This window comes from Ambystoma mexicanum, chromosome 2p, assembly GCF_040938575.1.
Source record: "Ambystoma mexicanum isolate Mex_15411 chromosome 2p, UKY_AmexF1_1, whole genome shotgun sequence".
Lineage (NCBI taxonomy): Eukaryota > Metazoa > Chordata > Amphibia > Caudata > Ambystomatidae > Ambystoma > Ambystoma mexicanum.
In genome coordinates this window covers 80,281,709-80,296,648 of record NC_090923.1, presented here as the reverse complement: position 1 = coordinate 80,296,648, position 14,940 = coordinate 80,281,709, and the positions used below count along the sequence as shown (strand labels likewise).

At 44.7% G+C, this 14,940-nt stretch overlaps 1 protein-coding gene across 3 annotated transcripts in view; it reads right to left on the bottom strand.

Annotated features, from left to right (window-relative positions):
• Positions 1-14,940, bottom strand: part of LOC138566230 (G-protein coupled receptor 22-like) — a 1,714,615-nt gene that overhangs the window by 1,226,622 nt on the left and 473,053 nt on the right. The window contains exon 1 of one of the 3 annotated variants that reach the window (XM_069643295.1): positions 11,289-11,700. The exons of the other annotated variants lie outside the window; for them this stretch is intronic. The gene's annotated coding sequence lies outside the window, so the exon portion shown is untranslated. Of the gene's footprint in view, positions 1-11,288; positions 11,701-14,940 lie in introns of those variants that run through there. 3 annotated transcript variants of the gene reach the window in all.

Genomic DNA, 14,940 nt, shown 5'->3' with positions numbered 1-14,940 from the left:
GTCTCTTAAAGATTCTTGTGACAAGGGGACACACACAGAACGATGTACAAAAGTAAGGGCCGAGCATTGGGCTTTTACAGAGCAAATCTGCATTTTGATGGGTGGAATGTCAAGCACTCTCAGGCCCTGGAAACAATGTATGGTGTTGCATTTTCTACTATTGAAAACCCTAGGTCTATTTCTTTGCAGGCTCTGGAAACAATTTATGGAATTTCTGTTTCAGCTATTGAAAACCCTAGGTCTAGTTCTTTGCAGGCTCTAGAAACAATTAATGGCATTGTTGTTTCTACTATCGAAAACCCTAGGTCTATTTCTTTGCAGGCTTGCATAACAATTTATGGAGTTGCTGTTTCTGCTATTGAAAACCCTAAGTCTATCTGGAAACAATGTATGGAAGTGCTGTTTCTGCTATTGAAAACCCTAGGTCTATTTCTTTCCAAGCTCTGGAAGAAATGTATGGAGTTGCTGTTTCTACTATCGAAAACCCTAGGTCTATTTCTTTGCAGGCTTGCCTAACAATTTATGGAGTTGCTGTTTCTGATATCGAAAACCCTAGGTCTATTTGGAAACAATTTATGGAAGTGCTGTTTCTGCAATTGAAAACCCTAGGTCTATTTCTGGTTCAATGTGATAATTCCGCCGCAAAAATATCGCCATATTTTTGCGGCGAAATTCACACATGGACCCTGCGGGGGGACACCCCCGCAACCCCTGCATCATTTTTTAATGTGTGGGGGACACCCCGCAACCCCTGCTCCCACATATCATCCCCCCAAAAATATTGCCTATGGCGAACCAAACGGCCATATCTACGGCAATATTTTTGTCAGGGATATAATGTAGTGATACCCTATTTCTTTGCAAGCTCTGGAAACAATTTATGGTGTTGCTTTTCCTACTATTGAAAACCCCAGGTCTATTTCTTTGCAGTAGACAGTGTTTGGGAAACAGAGCACCAGTCTGCGTCAACATCTACAGTATTTACCTGGCTGCTAAAAGAAAGTTAATCACAAATGTATTACCAATACAATAAAGCAATAATTCACAAATGGTATCTGACACATGCATTGACAAATGATGAAATGATGAAAAAGCCTTTCTAAGTCATGAACAGCCGGAAATACCGACAATCTATTTTTTGCCTAAAATTCACAAAGCATATGATGTATTATTGCCTGAAGTTCCACCAACTGTGAGTGGGATAGGCTGGCTAACAGAAAATATGCCCAAATTCACTGATTTAATTAGAAGACCTGAAGTATATCAATTAGATTCTGATGTCAGGGATACAATGCAAGTTTTGGAAAATTTGAATAAAGTGACTTTGTATAAAAAATATATTTTTACTACAATGGATGTAAAGGCCTTGTACACTTCAATTAACCACACATTGGCACTCAAAACAATAGAGTATTTATTCAATGCCAAATCTGCCCGATATCTATTGCAAATACAAATGTTGAAGGAATTTCTTAATTTTATATTAGAACACAATCAGCCTCATTACCAGTTTGGCAGAAAGTGGTAAAGTTGGTGGTAACTCTGTTACAATATATTAACTCTGTTACAATATATATTAACAATATATCATCAATGTATCTCATCCATTTAAATATGTTGGTTGCTGCATCAGGATATGTGTGCACATATGTATATTAAAAATAAGTCATGAAAAGGTTAGCTAGTGTGGGTGCATAGCATGCCCCCATTGCTACCCCATTGGTTTGGCTATAGATGCTTTCATTAAGTAGGAACACATTGGGCCTCATTACGGGTTGGGCGGTATCCCAGCGGTATCCAAGCAGTAAATCTGCCAGAATACCACCCAAACGAATTACTGTTACCACCAACTTTACCACTACACCAAATTACGAGTTTGGGCCTAGAGTGGAGTATGTGCCTCCAGGAAACTCAAAGCTGAAAAATCAGCAGAATCGGTGGAATTACCGTAGTGGAAATTTCGCTGCAGTGATACTGACACAAAAAATGGCCCATTGAGTCCAATTGGCTCATATTAAATGGGGAAGTACACTGCCACTCCCACTTGTGATCTGGTGGATATTCCGCCGGACCAAGTGGCAGTAACAGTAATTCGTTTGGGTGGTATTCTGGCAGATTTACTGCTTGGATACCGCTGGGATACCGCCCAACCCGTAATGAGGCCCAATGTGTTCCTACTTAATGAAAGCATCTATAGCCAAACCAATGGGGTAGCAATGGGGGCATGCTATGCACCCACACTAGCTAACCTTTTCATGGCTTATTTTTAATATACATATGTGCACACATATCCTGATGCAGCAACCAACATATTTAAATGGATGAGATACATTGATGATATATTGTTAATTTGGAATGGAACTGAGGACGAGCTGATTGAATTCAATCAATATATATTTAAACCATAATAGCTTTGGTATAGAACTGACCCTAGAACAAAGCACTGAACAAATGTACTTCTTTGATCTCCAATTTGACATTGGGAATGATAAAATCTGTACTAGAACGTTCAGTAAAAAAGACAGAAGTGCATGCAATTTTACACTCTGAAAGCTGTCATAAGAGATATGTGATTGGGAATATCCCTAAGGGGGAATGTATACGAGCAAAAAGAAAATGTAGTGTGGTTACCAGCTATGGTGAAGAATGTGCAATACTAGAAAGAAAATATTGTTAGAAAGAGGTTACTTAAAGTCAAAAATCAGGGGAGCCAATAAGAAAGCAGACATTGCTGGCAGATCTAAATTACTGATTCCCAAAGCAAAGGTACCAACTGATAATACGATTAGGATGATTACAAGATATTCAAGAGACAATTATAACATACAAGAGGTGTTTTGAAAACACTGGCACATTTTGATGTTGGATGAGGACCTAAGACACTATATTACAGGGAGACCTGATTTTGTGTTTACCAGGGCACCCAGCCTAAAAACTAAACTGAGTCCTAGTTACATGTCCAGAAAGAAACGGAAGGTACAATCCAGCATCCTTACTGGTCATCCAGTAAGAGGATTGTACAAAGGTTTCAACGGCACAATCTGCAAATATCCATTGAATAGTGTATAAACTTTTGTGACTAAAGATAATCAAAAACTGCACATACAAGATCTGATCGACTGCCGTACTAAATAGGTAATTTACATAATTGTATGTGTATGTAATAAACTCTATGTGAGCTCTACTAAACGAAAACTCAGATTTAGAATAAGGGAACATCTTATTATGTTGGCGTCATCAGCCAGAAGATAACCTTACAAGAAAAGTGGATACAGGAACACAACATTGACAATAAGGAACAAATCAAATTCATAGACATCAAGCACATTCCGAATGATGAGCGATGGGGAGATGGTGACAAAATCCTGATGCAAGAAAAAGCAAGAACAACGCCATTGAACTGGTTGAATGCCATTGTACTTTAGTTGGACTAAGGGTCTGAACACGGATAATGAGATGTTGGTCTTTCTGTTACTATTCGGCATTCATGTTGATAAGTGGAAAAAGCAAATAAGGGTATATGTGTTTGTACCAGGTATATGTACGTATCCATAGGATCCTGATCTTACCAACAACCATGAGAAATTGAGCAAATGTCTAATCTCAGGTACATTTGTATATCCCATGAGAAATGGATAATTTCTATAGACTGTTTGTTAATAATTGGATTGTGTAGAAAGTGTTATCTTGCATGACGTTGGGTAAACATATTACTTGGTGGTTTCCATTTGGTACCAATAATAATTATATGAATACATAGAATACGTTATTTTCTCAGAAAGTTTGATGCAGACTCATGGCGGGATCAAGCAATATGACCCATTGGTTCTCAAGGCACATGTATGCCCAAGCCATTATTTCAGTATTCAAAATAGAGGTCAAATACTTAAATAGGGAAAACATAAAATCCACATATTTTTATGCTGGGCCGTCCGTACACATTAATGGTAAAATAAACTAATACACAACCTCTGCATATGAAACGGAAATCAAATAACTAAAATAAGTCCATATAGATGTATATAATCTCAGGTTTCACCATCCGCTTGCAACAATCATAGCAGAAACTTAAACACAATGGTCCTCATTACAAGGTTGCCGGTCCGGGAACTACAGTACGAGTGAACATGCCGGTACCTTAGTTCATGGACCAGCAAACTACGAGTTCTGCTTGCGGGTGCCTTTGCAGCCGCCAGGTCTGACCTGGCGGCTGCAAAAGGCACCCGCGAGCAGAGCACGTCAGATGCACCGGCACAATTCACGAATGGTGCCAGTGCATCCGGCTTCCCCATTCCCATTGGGCCCTATGTGGCTCAATGGGAATGGGGAATAATATTTTCTGGTGCCCTGGAATGGGCAATTACCGGATCTGCCGGGATTGTAATACCCTGGGCAATTACGGGATCTGCCGGGGTTGTAATACCCTGGTAATTGCCCATTCCAGGGCGCCGGAAAAACGACAACTGCGGCGGCAGCCATGCCTGTATTACAGGTATAGCCGTGTGTAGTCGGCGTAATGGTGGATGTGGATGTTGTGTGTGGCTAGGAGGGCGCCCAGCATCTCCATGTATAGGTTGAAGAACACTGGGAAGAGGATGGAACCCTGCGGGACTCCACATGTGACAGGTACTATTACTGTATTACAGGCACGGCTACCTCCAGAGTCGTAATGAGGCCCAATGTTTTTTTTGATACGTAATGAGAAGGTAACGAGATCGATGAATGATGGATGACGTCGCACAACAATGACGTCATCACGTCTGAAGAACGTGACTTTTTGACAACATTAAAGGGCTTTCAGAATGGAGGCAGCGAGCCACTGTACGGAACGCCGTCTCATTCTAAAAGAGATCTTGCCAAATTATGTTAAGAAAACGTGGCGATTTATGAGGTATAGAAACCCTCCCCTTCTTTTGCCCTTAAATATAAGTTAATGATCAGATTCTGATACCCGCCTTCTAGGTAATGGACACAATCATGAAAAATAGCAACCTACTCAGGTTCAATTAACTGCACTAAAAAGTAAAACTATGGTGTCTAAGACCAGCCAAACGGAGATCAGTTTTCTTTTTGTGTTAAAAGATATTTGGCAAGCAAATGGTGGAAAAGGAAGACATAACTAAGTTTAAAAATCTATGCCCAAATAGTGAATGTGTGAACAGCATATGTATACCGTTTTCCAGGCAATGTAAAGCAATAAAAATGGCAATAGAAACACATCAACCTTACGTTGGATGAACCCAAAGCCTCGCCAATAAGCCAATGTCATGTTTTTTGTAACTAGAGAAGAATCAAAAACTCGAATGAGGTAAAGATTTTATTTAAATTCATGTCAATATGATGCTTTATGGGATGGTGAAATATATCCTGAGAGAAAGTTATATTCATAAACATGAATTGGATGTGCCAATCGAACACTCATGTCTTCCCGGATGGCACGTAACGTAAACACATGCTGGCAAATGGAGTGAGAAGTAGATACTGGCTACTATGATGGTGTATTTAAAAGAATGAACCAATCATTTCTCTACTTTCTGTCTACCCTGTCCCTTCTCCTTTCTGCTCCTCCACAGTTGGACTCGACACTTGACACTGAACTATACTGAGTACTAATACACATGTTACTGAGTCTGCCTAGATAGTCCATGTGTAAAGTCGAGACAAAGCCGTTATGCAATACAACCTTTGCACGTGTCCCAGTGTGTTGATGTTCGATTTTTGGATTATTTTGCATATAAACTGAGATATTTGTATGTATTTGTCATTATAAAGAGACGATACCTATATCTGTGTGTCATAAATAATGCAAGTAGGGTCATGCATCTGTATTAACTGAAATAGCAATCAAACAGGTTTATAACACAAGCCAGATCTCTGGCTCAGTGGACCAATGTGTCCTCTACAAGGACCTGTGTTTGACCTCGTGGTCACAGGTTTGAATCCCAGCAGGTCCACTCAGCCCTTCATCCTTCCGAGGCCGAGAAAATGAGTACCATTAAGTTGGGTAACGATAAACATCTGTTATTAGCGCCAAGATACCCCTTCAGGGGTGAATGTGTGCTTTACAAATGCACCTGTTATGTTGTAAGATTTTAATCTGTGCGCAGTGTGACCGAAGGAATTCATGCATTTCTCATTTTTTGCAGGCTCTGAAAACAATGTAGTGAGTTGCTTTTCTGCTACTGAAACCTTTTGGTCCATTTCCTTGCAGGTGTCAAGTGCTGCAAAGACCCGTTTAGTGATATATTGTTCAAAACACGATCTCTCTGCCATGTACAATTTTGGGAGACAGAGTGGCTGTCATGACTTACTTGCGGGTCCTTGTAGCGTAGCTGGAGAAAGGTGTGGAACACTCCTGTGAGTGGAAGCCTCACTGCCACCAACCGAGAAGAATCCTGTGGACACCTTCACAATATGGCAGACTTTGCCATCCAGGCAATGAGTGACAGAACAGCCTGGAGCGGCTATTTTTCATAGAGCTACAACCACACTACACTGTGTTGCAATGCTAAGTATTTACTGTGTACCTGCCACGCTACACTTCTTACTAGTACCTATTTGTTTATCCTGCCTAGCGGTCTGCTTCTTTCTCGTTCTTCCAGTCTGCTGCATGTCTTCCTTCTTTGATAGACTGAGCCCCAAGCTTTCTAACCTTCTCCTAGGTGTTGTTGCTTTGGAATGTTTGCCTGGACCTCATCACCAGCCTGCCTCAGGAATGACAGTCTGTTGTCTCGAGTGCTTTCCTATCATCAGGATGTTGAGTCATCTTGATCGGGTTTTCCCTTTCTGTTTTATTTTCCTCTCTGTCTGGCATCTATCCTTGCGGTTATTTGCGTTACAGATATAGCCATCTGTTGGCAGAGGGGCAGCCAGAAAAAAATAGGCCAATCCTCTTCAGTCCTAATACCAAGAAGTGTACTCAGGTTGGAGTGATTGCTGACGAAGGCACTCATGTTATTCTGTGAGGGGAATGGGCTCTTGGTCCTTCTCGACTTGTCTGCAGATTTTGACCTGCTGGACCACGATCGCTTGCTTGATACCATATCTGGCACAGGGAACTGAGCCCCTCAGGCTACAAATTGGATCAAATCCTTTCTGTCAGGTTGACTTTCCTCAATCTCCTGGGAAAATGCCTCTTCCCATTCAGCCCCCATCCTCTGTGATATGATATATGATATGATATGGCATTCATAACGCGTCTATACACAAGTGTTTGAAGGCGCGAGATCCACAGGTAGTCTGTATCTCAGCAACACTTTTCAATGTGTATAGTAGACCTCTGTGAAGTTTTGCTAGAGTCACGCAGAGTTGTGTTTACCAATTATGCAGATGCCACCCAATTGATTCTGGAAATGAGTGGGGATCACGTAATGGAAACCAGAAACTTGAATGTATCTACGGGATGATTGAACAATGGATGACGGATAATTGGCTCTGCCTTAATGGTGCAAAAACCAAACTGCTAATATTCGGTAACCCAGGGGCAAGAGCAAAACTGGGGAATGAATACCAACGCTTTTGCATCAAAGATTGTCCCATTACAGAAGCCGAAAAAGTTAAGACTTTGAGGGTGTTTTTCAACAACTCACTCAGTACTGACACCAGTTATATATTGAGTAATTGCAACTACTATCTGAGACTCCTTAGGAACATCAAGCCATTCATCTCAGAGTTGAACTGCGCCTTCATTGGTCGAGCTATCATCCTCTCACGACTGGACTATTGAAACTCTGTTTATTGCACCCAGAAATAAAGTGTCTACATCGATTGCAAACGCTCCATAATGATGCAGTGCGGGTTATTAAGGGAATGCCCAGACAGGAACATATTTCATCAGGGAGGGTAGGTATCCCTACATTGGTTACCTATCGTTGCCCGTGTGCACTTTAAAACAGCCACCCTAGTGCATAAGTGTAAAAAAAAAAGGGGGAAGGCGAGGCGCGCTCTCAAGTTCCCAGTCAAATATACCTGATGCAAGAAGTAACTGGGTTAAATCCCAAAAATGAACAAGTATGAACAGGGTTGAATCCCATCAGCTGCAGTTCAGTTGCTCTGTTGTTCTTATCCTCCAAGTGCTTTCTTGTCACAAACAATCATCAGGGAGGCTGTATTTATTTTCAGGTGTTACTAATTAGTTGCTCTTTCAGTCTCAAAGGATTCTGGTAGCTGTAGTGAGAACATTTTTACAATTCAGGTGACCAGGAACCAACACTCCTCCAAGAGCACAAACCTTTCCCAAAAATGGGGGGAGGGGAAAAAACCATCATTATGGCTCTCTCGAGTGGGGCACAGTAACCCCGGTGCTGCTACCTCTGGAGCCCGGGACTCCCATAGCATTATGCAAAAAAAGGGGGAAGGCGAGGCACACACTCCAGTTCCCAGTCAAATATATAAATGTCTTTATGGAAACACCCCGATATACTTGAGGTCCCACATTTTTCTTTACAGTCCGAAGCGTGGCTTCATGTCAGCCAACCTGGGAAGGATTTGCTCTCTCAAGTTCAAAAGAGCTGCCGGGCTAGGTGGAGCCTTTCAACTAGGGCGCAGCACAGGTGTGGAATTTGCTTCCATGTTCCCTCCATTTGGAAAAAAAATGTTATCCTCTTTTTTGCCCGTCTGAAAACACTGTTCTTCAAATAACCTGTAGACTTTAATTGGAATTAACAGTTTATCGACCTGAATTGATTATGTATGTCCCGTTCCTACATGAGCTTTTGTGTTTTGTTGGCGCCCTGATGCCTGCAGGCTTCCAGCATGGCATAAATAAATAAATATATAAAGGGCATGGCTACCACACATCCATGCCTCTATTATGTATGTCCCGTTCTTACATGAGCTTTTGTGTTTTGTTGGCGCCCTGATGCCTGCAGGCTTCCAGCATGGCATAAATAAATACATAAAGGGCATGGCTACCACACATCCATGCCTCTATTGGAGGCTCTAAGCAGATATGGTTACAATGATTGTGGGCATCTGGATCCTTGAGTTCAAATCCTGCTAAGATCAAGGCACAGGATGCAGAACATTGTGAAGGATCCAATTTGGGCAAGTGGATCTATTTTGGCCTACCAAATCACACTAGTAGCTCACTCAGACACAATCCATCCGCAATCAGTCACTCAGTGGGTTGTCTTTCTGCACTAGAGATGACGCCACACACATCTGATCATGGACCTCACTGTGTATAATATTTATGAGTTTCTTCTTGATTCCAACTCACATACATGTGGGTTCTCATTCAAGTCGGTGAACTTTAGGGAGGACGGATCTCGTATTGAAGGGGCTGCTTAGTGAAAAGACAAGATTCTGCAGCTGGGCCGCGCGGTCCGACATTACCAACCATCCCACGCAACAAGGTTCCCAGAATGTCCCTTTGTTTGATGATGCCTGGTTCGTTTTTTTAGACCCATCTTCGCTCAATTTTAGATCTCTTTAACACAATTTAATGATTTATTTAAGCAGTAAACTGTGGCTGGTAGTGGACAGGTACCAAGGGATAATCATAGGTATAAATCATGGGGTCCCTGGTACTAAGTAGGTGGGAGGTGAAATGTAAGAGGGGGGCAGGGACATAGCAGCAGTAAGAGAAGAAGGACTAGCGAGGCAGGAGGCCTGGAGACGGGGGGCCTGTGGTGCAGAGAGGCTCAAGTTGGGCACTAACTTATGCAAGGATGGCATGAAGCACGGGCGAGCGCACACAGACATACACCCGCGTCATTGTTTATGATAATGGGGTGGCACCTGGGTTGGCCAATCAGATTCCAGGAGGTAGCACGCGCCACCCCAGGCCATGCCTATGCACGGTAGGCGGACAGTGGCATGTGGCACAATGGCGATACCACCACCTCTATTGTGAGGCAAAGCTTGGAGGTTAATCCATACATTTTCAATCTTATGAGAGACCGGGACTTAAAAGAAAAACAAGCACAATAATCAGGATGGCATACAACACTTCCGGTGCCAACTTCAGAGAAGGGTCCCACTCCTGCCACCGCCAATATTCCACGCGATGCACTTAACATGTACCTATATCAAACCCCAAATGCATTCACCCTGCAAGTTCCAACGTCAGCCCATATGTTGTGTGTTTGATCTGCTCGGTCTATGAACACGGACCTCGTGTGCTGCAGAGAACTTTGGAGCCGGACTTTCAAAGCTCTCGCGATGGGGGAATTGCTTTGAAATCTGGCCCAAAATCAGCAGAGGCTCGGTTCACCATTTAGACGTCCAAAGTGCAGCAATGACCCAAAGCCAGTGCTTCATTTCTAAATGAATAAAGGTCGGGGTTCAAACATTTTCTAGCACATGTGTGACGCATCGTGGCAGGCAACTCCCGCACACTGATGCCCCCCCCCCCAACCAAATCAGCATATTTAGGGTTAAAGCTGCAACTCTTACAGGCTATTGTGGGTGCCGGATGCACTGCCCATGGCACATACCAACACAAATAACATACACTAGCATAACACACGAGTTGTGTCTTGAAATAAGAGTGAGTATCAGCGCCCCTTTAAACACATCTCCGTCGATATCATGTTGCTCTGCTCTGTAAAGTGGCCAATGAAACATGTTAGCCATCTATCCACAGAAAAATACAGCAGGTGTGCTTTCCTCCTATGGTAACATGATGGACTAATCCAGGAAAATCCATTACTGAACTTTCCCGACAAACACTGCGGAAATATTCTCTTGTATAGGTTGCCACTTATGACAGACACTCCTCATCAGCAGTGTTGGTGCTGCTAGCTGGTGTCCGCCCCTTTCTTGTCGACCCACACGGTGGTGGAGGTGCTGCTGTTTATTACTGCAGCTCAGCTGCGCCAACGTCATGCCTGCTCACTAGAACAGTGGGTGGGCACGGTCAGTACAAGCACCCAACAATCACCTTTCAACTCAGATTTCCGTGAAAACGGACAACCAGACCTGCCCCCGTGGGCCATCAGGTGCACAGCGCAGAGGAGGTGGCCAATGCACACTGTTGTGGCTTATTGTGTGACTATGTCTTACTGAAAGTTAAACTAATGAGGTGTCCGAAACACCATATCATAATAAAACTGTGTCAGAAATGAGTGCCAGAGCTCAGAAATAAGTACCGGAGCTCAGAAATAAGTGCCAGGGATGAGCCCTGGCAAACACCCCTACAGCGGCCCAGGAAATCCAGTCACTGTACAACATTTCAGTAGTAATGCATAAATATAAATCATTAAAAGGGCAGGACGAACAGCACAATGGATGGAAGACATGTGTTTGGCTGAAATGAAAAGATGACTATGAGACGATGAACTTACGAGCAGCTGGTTGGCCTATTAGGAAACCTCCAGCAGAACGATGCCTCTGACAGACCAGGGAGGTTGGCGAGCGATACGAGGATGTAGCTTGACTTTGCCACCACGACCTTTCTCAGATGCCAGCGACTGCCGGCAAATCGCCGAGCCCGGCTCTCACTTTCTACATCATCCTGTTGGCAGGTCCCCAGTAGACTCAGAAGTTCCCGCGTTCTCTGCGCGTCACCTCTGCGGCTGCTTTGAGGGATGCTGGGAAGGGAGGGTGGAGGAACAGCAGCTCCTGCCACTCAGCGGGCGCAGCAGCCCGGGCCTGCCTCCACCTATTAGCGGGTAATGGGCCGGAGGTGGACAGCTTGTGGGACGAACGTCAAGCTGCGGTCGGTGACGCCTGGGCCTCCTCCAGGCGTTGGCTACTGTTTAATTTAATAAGGCTCGTTATTAGGCCCATCTGAAAGCTGTCACTTCCGCGACTGCTCACAGCTAGGCCAACTGTTAGGGCACTGTATCAAACTCACACGCGTATGCGCACGCCCACACACGTAGGCGCACACACACACACACGTGCACGCTTACAAGTAAGCAGACTCAGCAACCACGCATGTGCCTGTGAGATAGTCCAGTTGGTTTATGTGCCTGATATATAGTTACCTGGAGTTAAATTATTAATACGCTGTAATTTACAAATTATGTTTGGTTGTGTTATGTTAATAGCCTTTTACACTGTGCAGGGGTGTTGCTAGGTCTGGAAAAGACCCGGGGCGATGCTAATATCGGAACCGTCGGGACTGGGGGATAGCTAGCCTTTTGGTTATAGCTCCTGAGATTCTATCCGGGGCCACAACCAAAAGACCAGGGGCTATAGCCCTCCTTAACCCACCCCCCCCTTAGCAACGCCTCTGATACTGTGCCAGTCACCAGTGTAGTGCTCTTATGCACCAGTATGGCATATTGTGCCCCTGTCAGGGGAAGCCACATTGAGTCCAGGGGAGGAATAGAAACACGCCTTGGCAAAGCCAACCGTTTGGGCTTTTGTTTAGGTATGGGATAGGCAATTGCTAGGTATTGATATCATGGGACTACCTGTAAATAAGATCACAACAGCTGAACATGGATTGATTAGCTGGCACATCATGGCAGTGCCAGGCAAATGTCTTTCTAATACCTCAAGCCAAAACTGTTGGCTTTGCTGTTGCTTGTTTTTAACAAGACGTCAGTGCATGGAAAAGAAAGAAATCAGGTGGCATGTGACACACTTGGTAAAGACATTTTTGTTACACCAGTAGCCATTTACTCAGCAGCTTGCTTAGAAAGAACACTGTCAGGCTAAAGTTTGATATTTCTGTTTGACAGAGGTAGCTCAAATAAATCCCAGGAGAATGGGTTTCGGATGGGGAGGGGCAGGTAATGGGTAGGAATGGCCAAAGTGATTATTATAATTATTATGATGGTATTTATTGAGCGCGGACCTAGCTCGAGACGAAACGGAGTGCTTTTCAGAGGTATACACCAGTACAGATACATAACGGAGCGCTTTTCAGAGGTATACAACAGTACAGGTACATAACGGAGTGCTTTTAAGAGGTATATAACAGAACAGGTTCATAACGGAGCGCATCACAGAGGTATGCAACAGAACAGATGCATAACGGAGCGCATCACAGAGGTATGCAACAGTACAGATGCATAACGGAGCGCATCACAGAGGTATGCAACAGTACAGATGCATAACAGGGCGTTTTTCAGAGGTAACAACAGAACAAATGTACAGCGGGGAGTAGGATACAGAAGGGCACAGAGGAGTGGTATAGCTGTACCGGGTGGTGGGGAGAATAGGGTCCGTGACGTGATGGCCTAGATGTTGAGGAGGAGAGACTCCTTGAAGAGGTGAGTCTTGAGATCTTTTCTGACTTGTAGGAGCGTGAGGGCGAGTCTGATGCTGATGGGGAGGTAGTTCCATAATCTTTGGGGGTAGGCCGAGAAGGCTTCATTTCTGGTCCTTTCCCTTTTGCAGCAGCAGATTTCAAGTCTGCATGTGGCCTGGCTTGTGGTGGGGTGCTGTCTACTGGAGATGCTGAGTTTCTCTGCAAGGTAGCTGGGTGACCTGAGGGTGACTGCCTTATAGATGGTGCAGCAAGACTTGAAGGTGATTTGTGCATGCAGAGGGAGCCAGTGAAGGTTGGTGAGTGCCGGGGTGATGTGGTTGTATCTGCAGAGCATATTGATGAGGCGTGCACACGTGTAGGACACATCTCAGAGGCTCAATGGAGGGTGACGAGAGGCCCTCTAGGAGGGCAGTGTCCTCATCCAGGTGGGATAGGACCAGTGTTTGAACTGTGTATCTAAAGCTATCAAAAAGGAGGAGGGGTTTGACTTGCCACAGGAGGGAGAGCTGATACCAACCTGTCTGTGTCTTGAAGGAGAGGTGTTTGCCAATGCGGTGCAGAGGGACTTGGCGCAGGAGGTGAGCTCGGGTGTGAAGCCCTCAGAGTTCATGGTTGATAGCTAGGTCTGTATTTCTGGGTGTTCGGTGTTGTTGGTAAGGTGTAGGAATTTGGTTTTGAAGGGGTTGAGCTTAAAGTATGCACTGAGCATTCAAGACGGGGTCACCAAGAGGCAGGTTTTGAGCCTATGGATGTCCTTGATGGAGTTGATCTTGAGGTATAGCGGCATATTGGTGGATGTGGATGTTGTGTGTAGCTAGGAGGGCTCCCAGCGGCTCCATGTATAGGTTGAAGATCACTGGGAAGAGGATGGAACCCTGCGGGACTCCACAGGTGACAGGTAGCATTGGCGATCTAGAGGAATCTATCTGAAGATCGCTGGGGAGAGGGTGGAACCCTGCGGGACGCCACAGATGACAGGTACTATTGGTGAGCTAGAGGAATCTATCTGAAGGAACTGCTGCCGGTTGGCGAGGTAGGACTTGAACCAGCGTAGGACACGGTCGCTGATCCCCATGAGCCGATGTATGGTGCCCGTGAGCGCCTTGTGGTCTAATGTGTCGAAATCGGCCGGAAGGTAAGGCAAGGTTGGCCGTCGGATGTTTAGCTTGGTTTAGGTAGGGAAAATCCTTTTGCAGCAGGGTCAGAGACGTTCATTCCTGACTCCTCACACTACACAGCTGTGTAAGTTGTGTATGGTGTACTTTGCACAGGCAGGGACAGCACTAGTCTTTGAAAGTGAAAGAAATCTATACAAACAGTTAGATTCTTTGCAAATGCAAACACAGATGCTCTTGGCCACTCATCAAGGTGCTGTGCATGAGCTAGGGCTGGGGCACTTGCCAAACAGACCTGAGCCATGCGCAGCACTATGGCGGGTGGCACCGGGAACCCGTGAACCATGACAAGGAAGTCCTGATCTTCACGGTGTTCCTCTGAACCTAATAATGGAGCCCTACGGGAAACTGAATATCTTCACCCCTCTCTCACTCTGACTGCTTCAGGCTCGGGTGGGGTCAGAATGCTGACAGACCACTGGCCTCAATCAGAAGCAGGGAGATAGAGGGGTGATGGTAGGCACTTAGTAATGCTGATGCCTCACTGCCAAATAGTGCCACCTGCCGTCAAGAATAAAGACTGACTGAGACAGAGGTGTGTGTGTGTGTGTGTATAACAAGGAAATGCTTTAAAAGGGCAATGCTGGCATATATTTA